Source organism: Limulus polyphemus, unplaced genomic scaffold (assembly GCF_000517525.1).
Source record: "Limulus polyphemus unplaced genomic scaffold, Limulus_polyphemus-2.1.2 Scaffold12, whole genome shotgun sequence".
Classification (NCBI taxonomy): Eukaryota; Metazoa; Arthropoda; class Merostomata; order Xiphosura; family Limulidae; genus Limulus; species Limulus polyphemus.
In genome coordinates this window covers 1,666,090-1,679,809 of record NW_013665622.1, presented here as the reverse complement: position 1 = coordinate 1,679,809, position 13,720 = coordinate 1,666,090, and the positions used below count along the sequence as shown (strand labels likewise).

General features: G+C 32.7%; 1 protein-coding gene across 1 annotated transcript in view; it reads left to right on the top strand.

Annotated features, from left to right (window-relative positions):
• Nucleotides 1-1,691: 1,691 nt before the first annotated feature.
• Nucleotides 1,692-13,720, top strand: part of LOC106456881 (myocyte-specific enhancer factor 2C-like) — a 44,481-nt gene continuing 32,452 nt past the window's right edge. Inside the window, exon 1 of the mRNA XM_013916260.2 lies at nucleotides 1,692-1,947. The gene's annotated coding sequence lies outside the window, so the exon portion shown is untranslated. The remainder of the gene's footprint in view (nucleotides 1,948-13,720) is intronic.

Sequence of the window (13,720 nt, the reverse complement as noted above, 5' to 3'; positions counted from 1 at the left end):
AACATTTCTGGCCATTCACATCTAATATCCCACATTATTTCAGTTTCTGTTTTTGTACAGTAAATTATTGTTTTGTTTTCCAATTATGAATATATTATAAATGTGACTTTTTTGCAGCATTAATGCTGGACAAACAAAATCTGTTCACACAGCAAATATTTACATACTTTCGCTTCAAGTATCATACAATAAACATCATTAATATATTTATCTTAAAACCCTTGCGTGAAGAGCACTTAACTGCAGCCCCTTTCGTGATTTAAGCCGTGATTGCTTACTCAAGGGGAGAATTATTTTAATTCCATCAGACCTTGGTTGAAGAGGATAATTATTATTATAATTCCTCAGGCTTGGTTAAAGTATAAGAATTATTATGATTCCATCAGACCTTGGTTGAAGGAGAGAATTATTATAATTCCATCAGACCTTAATTGAAGGGGATAATTTAATAATTATCCTCTTTCTTTAACCAAGGTCTGATGGAATTATAATAATTATCCTCTTCAACCAAGGTCTGATGGAATTATAATAATTATCCCCTTTAACCAAGTCTGATGGAATTATAATAATTATCCCCTTCAATCAAGGTCTGATGGAATTATAATAATTATCCTCTTCAACCAAGGTCTGATGGAATTATAATAATTCTCATACTTTAACCAAGGTCTAATGGAATAATAATTATTCTCATATTTTAACCCAGGTTTAATGGAATTATAATAATTATTCCCTTTAACCAAGTCTGAGGAATTATAATAATTATCACCCGTTCTTTAACCAAAGTCTGATGGAATTATAATAATTATCCCCTTCAATCAAGGTCTGATGGAATTATAATAATTCTCTCCTTCAACCAAAGTCTGATGGAATCATAATAATTCTTATACTTTAACCAAGGTGTAGTGGAATTATAATAATTCTTATCCTTTAACCAAGGTGTAATGGAATAATAATAATTCTCATATTTTAACCAAGGTGTAATGGAATTATAATAATTCTTATACTTTAACCAAGGTGTAATGGAATAATAATAATTCTCATATTTTAACCCAGGTTTAATGGAATTATAATAATTATTCCCTTTAACCAAGTCTGAGGAATTATAATAATTATCACCCGTTCTTTAACCAAAGTCTGATGGAATTATAATAATTATCACCCGTTCTTTAACCAAAGTCTGATGGAATTATAATAACCAAGGTCTGATGGAATTATTGATGGAATTATAACAATTATCCTCTTCAAATATAAAAAATTAAACATTACAGTAAACGAGAAAAAAATAAATAAATTTTGAGTTAGAATTTGTTTCTCAATTTCCTTGCTAACAAATTTTCTTACTCAGTATGGTTGAGTTAGAGCGGAAAAAGAGGAAAAAAAGAAATCCTTGAGAGAATGAACTTGCTGTTATTACACTAGCACTATCAGCACACCAATCCTCTGATCCTTTCCATGTGCGTCATGCAGTCGCGTGTTTTACGTCAGGTTACTAAAAATAGCAGGCCATGCATGGCTTCCTATGAACATCACAGGCCTCACTCTCCAATGCATGTATACAATACAGAGCGAGCATAGTTTTCTCTGTTAAATTGTTGACAGTAAATCTGTACATGAGTTCTGATTAATAGGAAAATGTGATATTTAACCTAAAAATGTTTTTTCGGATATAAAAATAAGGAATGAGTCGATTTCGCTACGAATTCTAGGTTGTAAGGGCGATGTATCTTTAACGTAAAATCACAAATACAGAAAAACGGGGTATTTTCGCAGAAGACGAGTGCAAAAGGAAAATATTTATTTATGCTGACCTTCCGGCTAGCATGTGGTTTTGTCAGCTAACTTGACTCTAGAGCTAAATTTTCTGGCTGTCATGATGCAGATAGCGCGTGACTTGACGTCATGTATATACAAGATATTGTACTGCTCAACAAAAATACAAATTATCAGGTAAATTGAAGTGGTCTTTTATGGACAGAGTACCATCTGAGTTTTTTTTCTTTTGTAGGAAGTTTTTATAACTGAAATTGATTATAATTTCTTATTTAGCTTAAATGGATATTGCAAGTTTAATCTACGAATCTAAATGCGTTAAAAAAATCCCAACAAAAACAAAACTTCCAAAATATTAACATAAAGCAAAAACACTTTAAAATAATAATCTGAGTACCTACTATGTTTTAGATTAGCAGTTAAACAGTATTTAACCAAAACTTGATGGAACATATTAATTGTTTATACTTATGTTTAATACGATGAAGTAAAAATAGGTAGATACATCTAAGTAGACATATAAACAGACAGTGATAAGAAATTTAAACAAAGATGGTAAAGCTATATATATATATATATATATATACATAGATAGTATATATATACATCTATATATATATATAGATAGTATATATATATATTATATATATATAACTACAATAGTATATATATATATATATATATATATACATATAATTACAGATAGAAAGAGAGACAAAATAACAGTTGTTGTTGTAAAATTACATTTATAACTGTAATCTATATTTTTGAATTAGATCAATCAAAAGTAACAGATAACTGCATAATTCTAGGATGTGAATTGAATTATTTCACATAATATTTCAGATTTGTAGAAACTGTACAAATAAGTGCAATCTTACGTACAACTTGTGTCGTAAATCATATTTTCCCCTGAAATACTAGTTATTTTGCAACAATGATGTGTTTAGGAGTGAAACACGACACACAGGGGTTGAGGTTTAAATAATCTTAATTACAGTGTTCAGTGAAAGGCGAGATAACATAGAATTATTCAAATCTCTTAAAACATATTTTTCTGATAATTTCATTATACATTGCACAAAGAAATGTACTATTTTCGCAGTGAGTGACATTAAACTTAAGCTCAATGAATGAAAGTAATCAATACAGACAATATTTCTACCATTTACATAATTAATACTAAAGTAGTAAGTTTTCCTTAAATGAAATTTATCAATATTGAGGGAAACATCGTATTAGATATTATTAGGTTTAAGGAAATAGATTATTACATTTACAACTAAGTGTTATAATTTGGGCCATTATGACCACGGTTTTACCTTCAAATTAAATGATGAATTAAATCTATACAGGGATAAACAAGTTATATTTAGTGATTTGATATAAACCGATCTATTTACTACTCATTTTTCAATCAGTATCTAGAATAAATTAATCTAGCAATAACTAATTATAAGAAGATTAATCATATTTTGACAAGCATCACACAATACGTCTACGAAACACAGACTAAAGCTTTAAATACCTCATCCTGGTGTCTTTAGTTACAAAATACGGCGTTAGAAACTTAGTCTGACATAATGCTCTATATAACGAATATTCTTTTATACACTATGTTGTCATTTTTGGGTTCATTATTTTATTCCGTTAAATAATTAAAAATTTTAATACATTTGTTCTTTAAACAAATGTTCAATAGTGCTCTGGAAAGCCGTAAGGTATTTTTGAATTCATAAGTATCAAATCATCAAACAGAACGTACAGGTGGTCTGTAATTACAATTTATCTCGTATTTTCCTCGTTGAATCCCATTAGATCTACTCTATAAATATTTATTTTTCGAAGGTTGTGGTAAAAAAAATGAAGCAAAACAGAATAGTTGTTCTGTGTTGTTTTTTTTCATCATATGTTTGGTTTACAAAACATGTTTGCAAAATGATGCTCTATATTTTTCAAACAGAAGTGTTATCTATATGTCCAATTTTCATGTCCGCACGTTTTGACGGATCTCAACTAAACTTGTCATGCACTCTTAGTGTCTTAAAGGCCATTCGTATATGCCTCCCCTCCCCCATGATACTCCCGGAGAGCCATTCTAATCTTCGTGTTTACATTTCATACCTATAATTTTTGACCGATCTCAACCATAGACGAGAAGGAGTCCGGATCTGACTCCCCCTATGTCACTCCCGGGGACCCCATTTATTCCCTGTGCTCTTTTATTAACCTCCACCAAACTTAGAGGGCACACAGGGAGTAACATAGGGGTTTAACTTTTGTATCTCCTCACCTATGTTACTTCCCGGGGTTTCTGTGTTTGTAGCCATCTGTCAAACCTTCAATTCTTGGTCGATGCCATTCAGATTTTGCAAGCATCCTTATTGCTCTTAGGGGAGTGACATAAGGTAGTTCAGATTCGAATATTAACCCTCCCATCTCACCTTCGGGGGCCATGTGTTCCCCGTACTACTGTATTGATCTTTACTAAACTTTGAAAACATCCTTAGGGCATCTCGGGAAGTGACATAAGGTGGTGGGTTCAGATCTGATCTCCATGTCACTCCCTCAAGGTCCCCTATCTGTCTATGTATCCGCCTTTTATTTCTTAATTTTTTTGGCAGACCCGAACTAAATTTAACAGACAACCTTAGTTCACTACAGGGAGTGAGGAAGGTGGTCTGCTTTCGAACTTTACCACATAGGCCGCTCCCCAGGGGGCCCTACGTCTTTTCTTTGAATGGTTCGTCAACTAGTTATTGATTAATAAATTATTCCTGAGATCTATAGTTTTTATTGCTATTTCGAATACTTTTATTTCTTTAGTTATCGATCTGAACATTTGCGCTAATCTACGTATGTAAATCAGTCTTTTTGATAGTTTCTTTTCAAACAAAAATCTGTCTGCGCATGCGCTAAAAGTCATTCTAGAAGTTTCGTGGAAACGAAACTGAAAGATTATAAACTAAACACACAAAAAATTCGGTTCTCATAAAAATTATTTTGGATATTCGACTTTTTAAACTATGATTTTTAACCATTGTTTTATTTAACAATTAGTGAGTTAAAAGAACAACTTATTTTAACGGTAACGTCTTCTCGTAAAAGAAACCATTTTTTTTTGTGTGTGTGTGCTGCAAGTAAAAGGAATATGAAACTTTCTGTGATAATATTTTCTATCCAGCTTCAACTAACTTTTTTCTCGCAATTCTTAACATACGTGATAATAGAATGTTAAAGTTGAGTGATCAAGCAGAACTAGGTATCACTCTAATGCATAATTATACGGACTGAGTATAATGAAGATGAGAATCATAGACAATTATGTAAGTAGAGTTTGAAATGTCATTTAAAAAAACAAAAAAAAACTCAATAGCGTCTAGAAATCAAATATTTAGTGTTAGTTTGACAATATTTAGAGAGGAATATCGTATCTACCTTGATATAAAAAGAAGTTAAGAATAAATCGCGTTTACAACATTGCGAGAGAAACTTTGCCTTAGACTTTGCTCTCGTACATGGTGTGATCAATGCGTGACTTGGAGGGTGCACGTGAAGTGCTGTCTGCATGCAAGCTGGCCTCGTGGCACGTGAAGGTGCTGCCAGGAATAATGTATTTCAAAATTGTTAGAAATGCCCGAGAGGTTGAGTTGTAGGTGTCACTGTATAATTATTGTCTGCCTCATGTATTGATCACGTGGTAACTTGTTAATCTGTAGTTAGGACTCCTGTAGCTCTTGTTATTATTTTAAGATTGTATATTTAAATAGATACAGAGTTGAATTAGTCAAAAAGTTTGATCGGGTGCAGTCAAACAACTCTTCGTGAAACCGTAAAATCGTCGTGAGCATATATACGTAAAATATTTCTTTACACGTTTATATGATCTAATCAGTTGTATGCTCACCCCCCCCCCCCCATTCTTTGAAGGCAGGAACTTGTACAAGAAATCTTGGTGAAAGAATTTTACATGAAGGCGGCGGAAACGGGTCTCTGTAGCTGACCTTTTAAGCCTATTACTTCGTTTGCTATAAATAATGGAAAAGTTCCACCTACATATTAAAAACAGAACTTCCAAAAGCTAGAAAGAATAGGAATAAGGACGTTTTTATCTTGAAAGTAATAAAAATGAAGTATCTGAGAACATTAGGATATGGGGAAAGTTATTGATTTTTTTCAGCACTGTGATAATCAAACAATTGATCTTGGTTTATTAACATAATTGTTACATTTCTTTAGTGGTTGAATTTTATTGGTTGCTTACTTCCACAATCTTAGGAAGAAAGTCCTAGTCCATCATTTTGGAAATTACGTTGGACTTCATTAGCGATAAGTATATATTTTACCGAACTGTGTAATATAATGTGTATTAACATATATATATACTGTTATATATATTGGTTCTAACGTCTACTTAGATACTGACAGTCACCATGTTATCGTTTACATAAACCGACATAATGTGTATGTGGAACGTTACTTGTTCGATGGACTTTTGCCAATCCGTTGAAACAGGTCACGCAACGAACATACCGACATCTGGTGTTCAATTTTTTTTTGACATACGGCAGAGCTGGGGGAGTCACATACACACAAGAAGACCGTTACAGAAAAACCAGGGAGGGAACTAATCACGTATCACATGTTGCTTATTCAACAATTTATCGCTGGCTCTGCGAAAACAGCTTTACCGCACATTTCTTATTGAACTTTTAAATGTTTGAAAGGTACTCTAAGCCTTTCAAAAGCTCTTTCTTTTTCTTATCAAATACAAAGTATGGTACATATTGTTCACGCGTAAGTTATTCGACATTCTTAAAATATATTTGCTTAGCGTATTTGTAAGACAAAAAAAAAAGAAAAAGTGTTGAGGAGCGATTTGGGCCACACGAGTCATAAATTCATTAATTTTATTAGCCACGAGTTAAACAACACAGATGAAAATCAGTTGTTTTTGAACTGCTTAAGAGTTAATCGTTTTCAAGCAACACATAGTTTTCATCAACGTTTCTTCTTTATGGTACTATTTACTTTATTGAATACATTTATATACGTGGTTTCTGGATGTTGATTGAACTTGTGTTTCTAATACGGATTGTAAAAAGCTATGATCCGAGATCCTGAATGGTTCTGGTTATACTTTCTTACCTGTGTTTGAATTTGTGAGACGTAATCTCACCCAGTATTAGAAACATTTAGTCTGGTTTTGGTAAAAGTAAAATGGTATTGAAAAGTTACAAAACTGTTTTCGCTGGTTACAAGTTAAAGCTTAACGCAATTGAAATTTCCTGTATACTTACTTGGAATTATAAGGAGGGTTCTCTGAGTACTTATATTTGATTTTGCTCTAACCAATTACGTGATTTCTTTGTGATCATATACCGGATGAATACACTAACTTGGGTAAAATAATATAATTTACTGATTTATTAAATCTAATAGGCATTTAAAACCAAAACTAGCAAACCTAATTCAATATATATATTATAAAAACATATTTTTTTCCAAAGTGCAAAAACTGATTAATCTCAATCATTGTTTAGTGCACCAAAAATATTCGTACGTGCGTCGAAACTCTATAATAAAAAAAAAACTAAATGTCATAGCCTATTTATATAATGCTTTTTTTTTCTTCCTGATACTAACCATACGCTTCGGCGATAACCAGTAATGTAGCAGTAAAACCATACAATCAACACACTCAACATCTTCAGTTCCTGAATGGTGCTTGAACAGAAGTAGCTAAAAAGAAAAAAAAAAACAACAAAAAACTAATTATTGGCGTGGCGCCATTTTCCTTATGAGCCGGAGAGCAGCGCGTTCCTGCCACGGGCACGAGAGACGCGCCACGCGACAGGTCCCTCTCGACTATCCTGTGGCAAGAATTGCTTCTTAATACCGTGCATGCTCCTCTTACCTTATTTGGAAACGAGACTTTCGCGGACAAGATTATGAAATTTGAGTGATGTCGAAAAGAATTTTATCTGTACTCTCTGGCTATAAAACGTGACCTAACTCGAAGACATCGCTCTTCAAATCGTCTATGATGACGGTTTTGTCTTAAATAAAAATTACTCTTTTAAATAGAAAGAAATTATAGCTTCATTTCTTTGTTGTACAGTAATTTTATGTTTATCTCTCGTGACATAATTAATAGAGGAGTTAGTATAATCGTCATAATAGTTTAAATGTAAATATCACAATTCCTATTAAGGTTTGTGGATTCAACTTAATTGTTTATGGTTTCTCGTATTCATAATATTGTTAAAAATTTTACATTTATTTCTGATAAAATAGTCAAAAAATAATATATATATATATCTGTATTAAAAGTAAACCTCCAACTATACAAAGTTAGAAGTGTTCTTTTTATATAAATTAAACAAGCGTTTTCCAAGAACTTTTAATTCAAAAACAATCTGGTGAATATCAGTGCCAATCTTTATAACACTGAGTATATTTTGAGAATGAAAGGTTAGGTGACATAGGATTATATCTACATATATGAATTTGTTCTGTAATTCAGTTAGCTATGTAACAGCGAGTTTGAAAAGGGCCAGACATGGCCTCGTAGTTAGCGCGACCGGACTATAAATTCGAAGATTCAAGGCTCGCGTCCTGTTGCTGTGGAAACGTCGGGGAGTATGCTAAAAGAGTAATAGTGAAACCCAATTAATCGGTCAAATAAAAGAGTCGTCGGTGGGCTCTGTTGACTAGCTGCCTTTCTGGCGGTTACACAAGAGGACCCACACTGGAGTCTGTAGGAGAGGGTCGGGGACTGTTGCAAATGCACAGAATACATAATACTGTTAAATTAGTCAGTATGGGGGAAGTTCTAAAGGGGCCTTGTGCTGAGAGAGTTTGGAAACCATTGTTCTAACAAATCAAAATTAGGGACAGCCATGCACAAATAGCCCTTTGTGTTGCTTTACACAGAAGTTCTAAAACAAACATATTTTAAATGATTAAACCCATGTGGGCAGAAGTACTACTATTTCTGGGTGTTTCTTCTGTACTTTTGATTTTAGTTCTGTCGTACGTAATACTGTAAAATGTTTGATATTTTACTATTATCCTTGACGCATCATGTTTTTAAATGATTTTAAAAAGTTGTATTAATCACTTTTTTTACAGACACACTTTCTAAACATTCTAAAAATGAAGTTACTTGCATTTTAGCTTTAATGTTGTGAAAATATCAATAGTTAATAAGCAAGGAAGCCATTAATTAAAAAAAACCTTATCTTTAATCACTATAACGTGTAGTTAACATGTTAAAATGTTATATTTCATTTACAAAAACAGCCACATGAAACTGACATCATTAAAAAAACATATTAAGTTTTCACGAAGGCTGAATCATGATAACTTTTAATCACTTGGGTACTATCATATTATCAGTTTTGTAAATATAGTTATTTTTATATATAAGTCCTCTTTGTTTGATTTCGTTTTAACGTAAAACTACACGAGCGGGCTATCTGAGCTGCGTTCGCCGTGGGGGTCGAAACTCGAATTCTAGCGTTACAAGCTACCAAGCTTACCTCTGAGGCACTATTGGATAATTTTTTGAGAACTATCATATTATTAATTTTGTAAGAACGGTGTATTTTAAACACTTAGGCACCATAACTTTATCTATAGTGTAAAAACAGTTAAAACACTATAATGAGACAGATGTTATTGGAATATTACTTGAATCCTTCAATCACTTGTAAGATATCTCAACTGAAAAACAAACAAATCATTTATCTATATGTATTTTTGCTTATTTAATTTAATCTTAAATATACAACTTAAACAGCATAAAATAATCTCTGTAATAAACAATATTAAACAAATTACCAAACAAATAACAACAAAAACTCGTCTGTCTGTCTCTCTTTTGTGTGTGTGTGTGTGTGTGTGGTTGTAATCTTCAACAAAGTTCCAGATTGTTTAGAGGTAATATCTATGAATCTATTGTTAGGACGTAAAAAATATATTTCAATAGCTTCTACTTAAGGCCTAACGAAAAATAGTTCTGTAAAAATAAATATATGTTTATTCAAGTCGAATAGATGCGTAAAAGAAAAAATTTGGATGTATGTCCTAGTTGTAGAGTTTGAAAAGTTTCTTTCGCGCGCATGCGTAAGATGATATTTAACACAACCATTTCTTTACAAACTGCTGTTAGTTTCATTGGTACTTTTGTAAAACACTGTTATTGTTTTTTACGTTGATTTCATGTACTTCGCATAGGATGAGCGTTTATAACGTGTGTGCTAACAGCCATGTGTATAGTCCAGTAACATTAATGTGGCAAGTCCTTTCTATACTGTTTAAGTATGTTGATATTGTTCCGATCAGTTACAAAATATACGTTTAAAAGTCACATCAATCTATTTATCAACGGTTATTTCTTTTGGTCAGGTGAAATCGCATGATCACAATCAAACTGGTATTGGAAATTTCCACCTAAACGATACCTTACATGCAAATTGGCTAAACGGTTATCTCTCCAGACTTTTAGGAATGAGGCATAGACATTTCTAATTTTGAACAACTAGACAGATGAAAGGCAACTAGTCAGTAGCACCCACTGCCAAAAGGGCTTTGTCTGGCTCTTTTGACTGTTAATTTTCTAACTCGTCCACATCTGAAAGTGTGGAATCTATTTAGCGATATTATTTCTTGAACCCCGGACTCTTCGATAAGCAGCCCGACACGCTAACAACTAAGGCATTCTCGTTCCGATTGCAATCAAACAAAATCTTTAAGACGAGGGCATTTTGTGTAGTTTAAAATAATTAGACAGAATTTTGGCTGATTTGGTTTCTTGTTGGAAATATATGTCTGACTATGCAGTTCCGTTTAACAAGTATGTAAACTAGCTATTTCTTCCCAGAAGAAAGACAGCCCATTTAGTTCAAATAAGACAAAAGCTCTCATGGAAATAAGTAATCATCAACATCACCAACCATGAGATTCATACTAATGTATGTCACTGAGAAAGTCTTCAGACAGCTTGTTGTAAATGGTAAATATGTCAGTCTAAAAACAATGAACACAATAAATATGTAAAAAGAAGACTTTATTATCAAGATTTTAATATCATTTGACTAAACTTAACCTGTTTTTCGTACTCAGACTCTCCCAGGAATAGGGAAAGCACCTACTGTTGTACATTCAAAGAAGAAAAACAGGGTAAAAAGACTTATGGTACGGGTATATAACGTCACAGAAAATACAGGTTTGGTGTAAGCCTTACAAAAAAAAAGGTTGATGTACGTAGATTAATGTGAAGGAAGGAAGGATTTACTAGCTTTTAGTGAAGTTATTAGAGATTTCATCAAACGTTTCCTAATAAGAGAGTTCCATAGACATCCACCAGTTTGTTTACTTATCAGAAGGGGAACAGATCTTGACTTTGTATACGCTGTGAATGGCTATTAAACACAATACTTGTAGATGCACATCACACAAGCTTAACAAAGTGATGAAATCGTATGAAGTCTTTTACTATAAAGGATGCCTCATAAACCATGGTTTTTAATTTGTCTAAACTTGAAATATACCAATAAAGACTTTTTATTGTATAAGAGCATTTTAAAAGTGGAGTGATGAAACATAAATGTTAGTAGAATATATCAGTTTGAAAAATATTCAATTAATTTAAAAAGTTACGAAATGAAACGTGTAATATTTGTATTCTGTGTTGTTTTGATAGATCTTGTCATTTTGAGAAACCCTGTACTACGTAGACCTCGTGAAGCAGCCCTTTGAAATCTTCCTCACACGACAGACTTAGAAATAGACTTGTCGCTACGCAACAATAAGCTGCGACTTCGTGTACAGAGACGTGTTTGGGCCATGTCCACGTGCAGTGCGTTTCTGCACCGGAAGTTTATTGGCCTACATGGTCTCATCATTTCCGGTGTGTTGAACCAAAAGACAGACCACTTGGTAGAGAAGCAGCCAGAAGTACTTCCCGTACACTTATTTGTTCTTGACTTTGGGATTCTTATCACTTGGACACGCATGTGTTATCCTTTGCAAACTCGACTTCTTCTCCCCCCTCCTCCTAAAATGCTGAAAAAAACACATCATAACAAGTAACATTCAGCAGTACTACGATCAGATAAAAATCTAACAATTCTTTCATTCTCAGAAACTTACTCTAATAATTATTGAAATATATATATATATATATATAGCGTTTTATCGTTGTTTCCATTAATGAAGAATTACCTCTTTTCTTCTTTTAACTGAAGTAAAATTAGACTTATATATTGACAAACATATATGAACATATAACACTTAGTATAAGCAAAAGCGTTATCATACAGCAAACGTTCACAACTTTTCAATGTACATACTTTTTCAAATAAGACTAACCAGTAATTTTAACATTGTATGAACTAGCATTAATATTTTATTATCTTTAATTGAAAAGCGACGACTTTTTATAGACTTGTGTAGGTCTTTTTTTTATAATAAGCAAATTAGGCCCGCTGAAAGTGACATGAAATATTGTTCTCTTTTAGAGAACTTCGTTGTATGTTGCTTCCATTCCACATTTCCGTTAAGACTTAATTCGTGTTCTTTGTACGAAAACAGGAAACTTTCTTTAGTTTGGTACGTTCGTTTGAGGTGAAACTCCAGCATCTAGTTTCTTGTTACAAACCGCCATTCAGTTAAACAAGGGTAAGTCACCATAACCAGAGTGAATACAAGACCAATCCACAAGCAGTTTCATTTGAATATTCATATTATGTACTTGAGTCTCAAAGATTTTGAAGTCAATTTGTATGACAAATTTTTGCAAAAAAAAAAGAAAAAAGAAGAGAGAAGCGTTTAACATATATCCGGGCTTTAACTAATATATGCAGGAATTATAATAATTCTCCACTTTCTTTAACCAAGGTTTGATGGAATTATAATAATTCTCATCCGTTATTAAACCTAGATCAATTTCATTGAAAACTTGCGCTATTTTCTCAAATAGTTGTTTGTTCGAATTAAAAAGGTTTAGGCTTAGGATTTGACATTATTTATTTTATACCTTCTTTTAACTAATGACTTTTAAAGAACCAAAGTGTTTGACAATGAGTACGTGAAACTGCCAGATGGTAATCATTTGAATTAAATCTAACAAGTGAGCCTTTAGTCTATATGTCAACACATTTAATCCATTGGGCGTAGTATTTTATATTTCAAAGTTTTAATGTAATTTGATAATTTACTTAAACTTGAATAATATATATATATATATTGGCGAGTACCTAATAATCAAAACCAGTAGTTAATTACAACCCTATCGTTACTACAAATTCTTTAACGTTGCAAAATCTTACATATATGTAGAATATTCTGGAAGATAGTTAATGGTAGTTCATGGGTGTGATAAAACTAATGGTAGTTCACGGGTGTGATAAAACTAGTGGTAGTTCACGGGTGTGATAAAACTAATGGTAGTTCACGGGTGTGATAAAACTAATGGTAAGTTCATGGGTGTGATAAAACTAGCGGTAGTTCACGGGTGTGATAAAACTAGTGGTAGTTCACGGGTGTGATAAAACTAATGGTAAGTTCACGGGTGTGATAAAACTAGTGGTAGTTCACGGGTGTTATAAAACTAATGGTAGTTCACGGGTGTGATAAACTAATGAAGTTTTCTCTATGTGTCCAGCATCCCCCACTAGTCAGCGTTGAGTCCGAAGACTTATAACGCTAAAAACTGTGTTTCGATACCCGTGGTTAGTACAGCACTGATACACCATTGTGTGGCTTTGTGCTTAACAACAAACAAGAAATATGTAACAGACCATATAAAACTGTAATGATACACCATTGTGTGGCTTTGTGCTTAACAACAAACAAGAAATATGTAACAGACCATATACAACTGTAGTGATACACCATTGTGTGGCTTTGTGCTTAACAACAAACAAGAAATATGTAACAGACC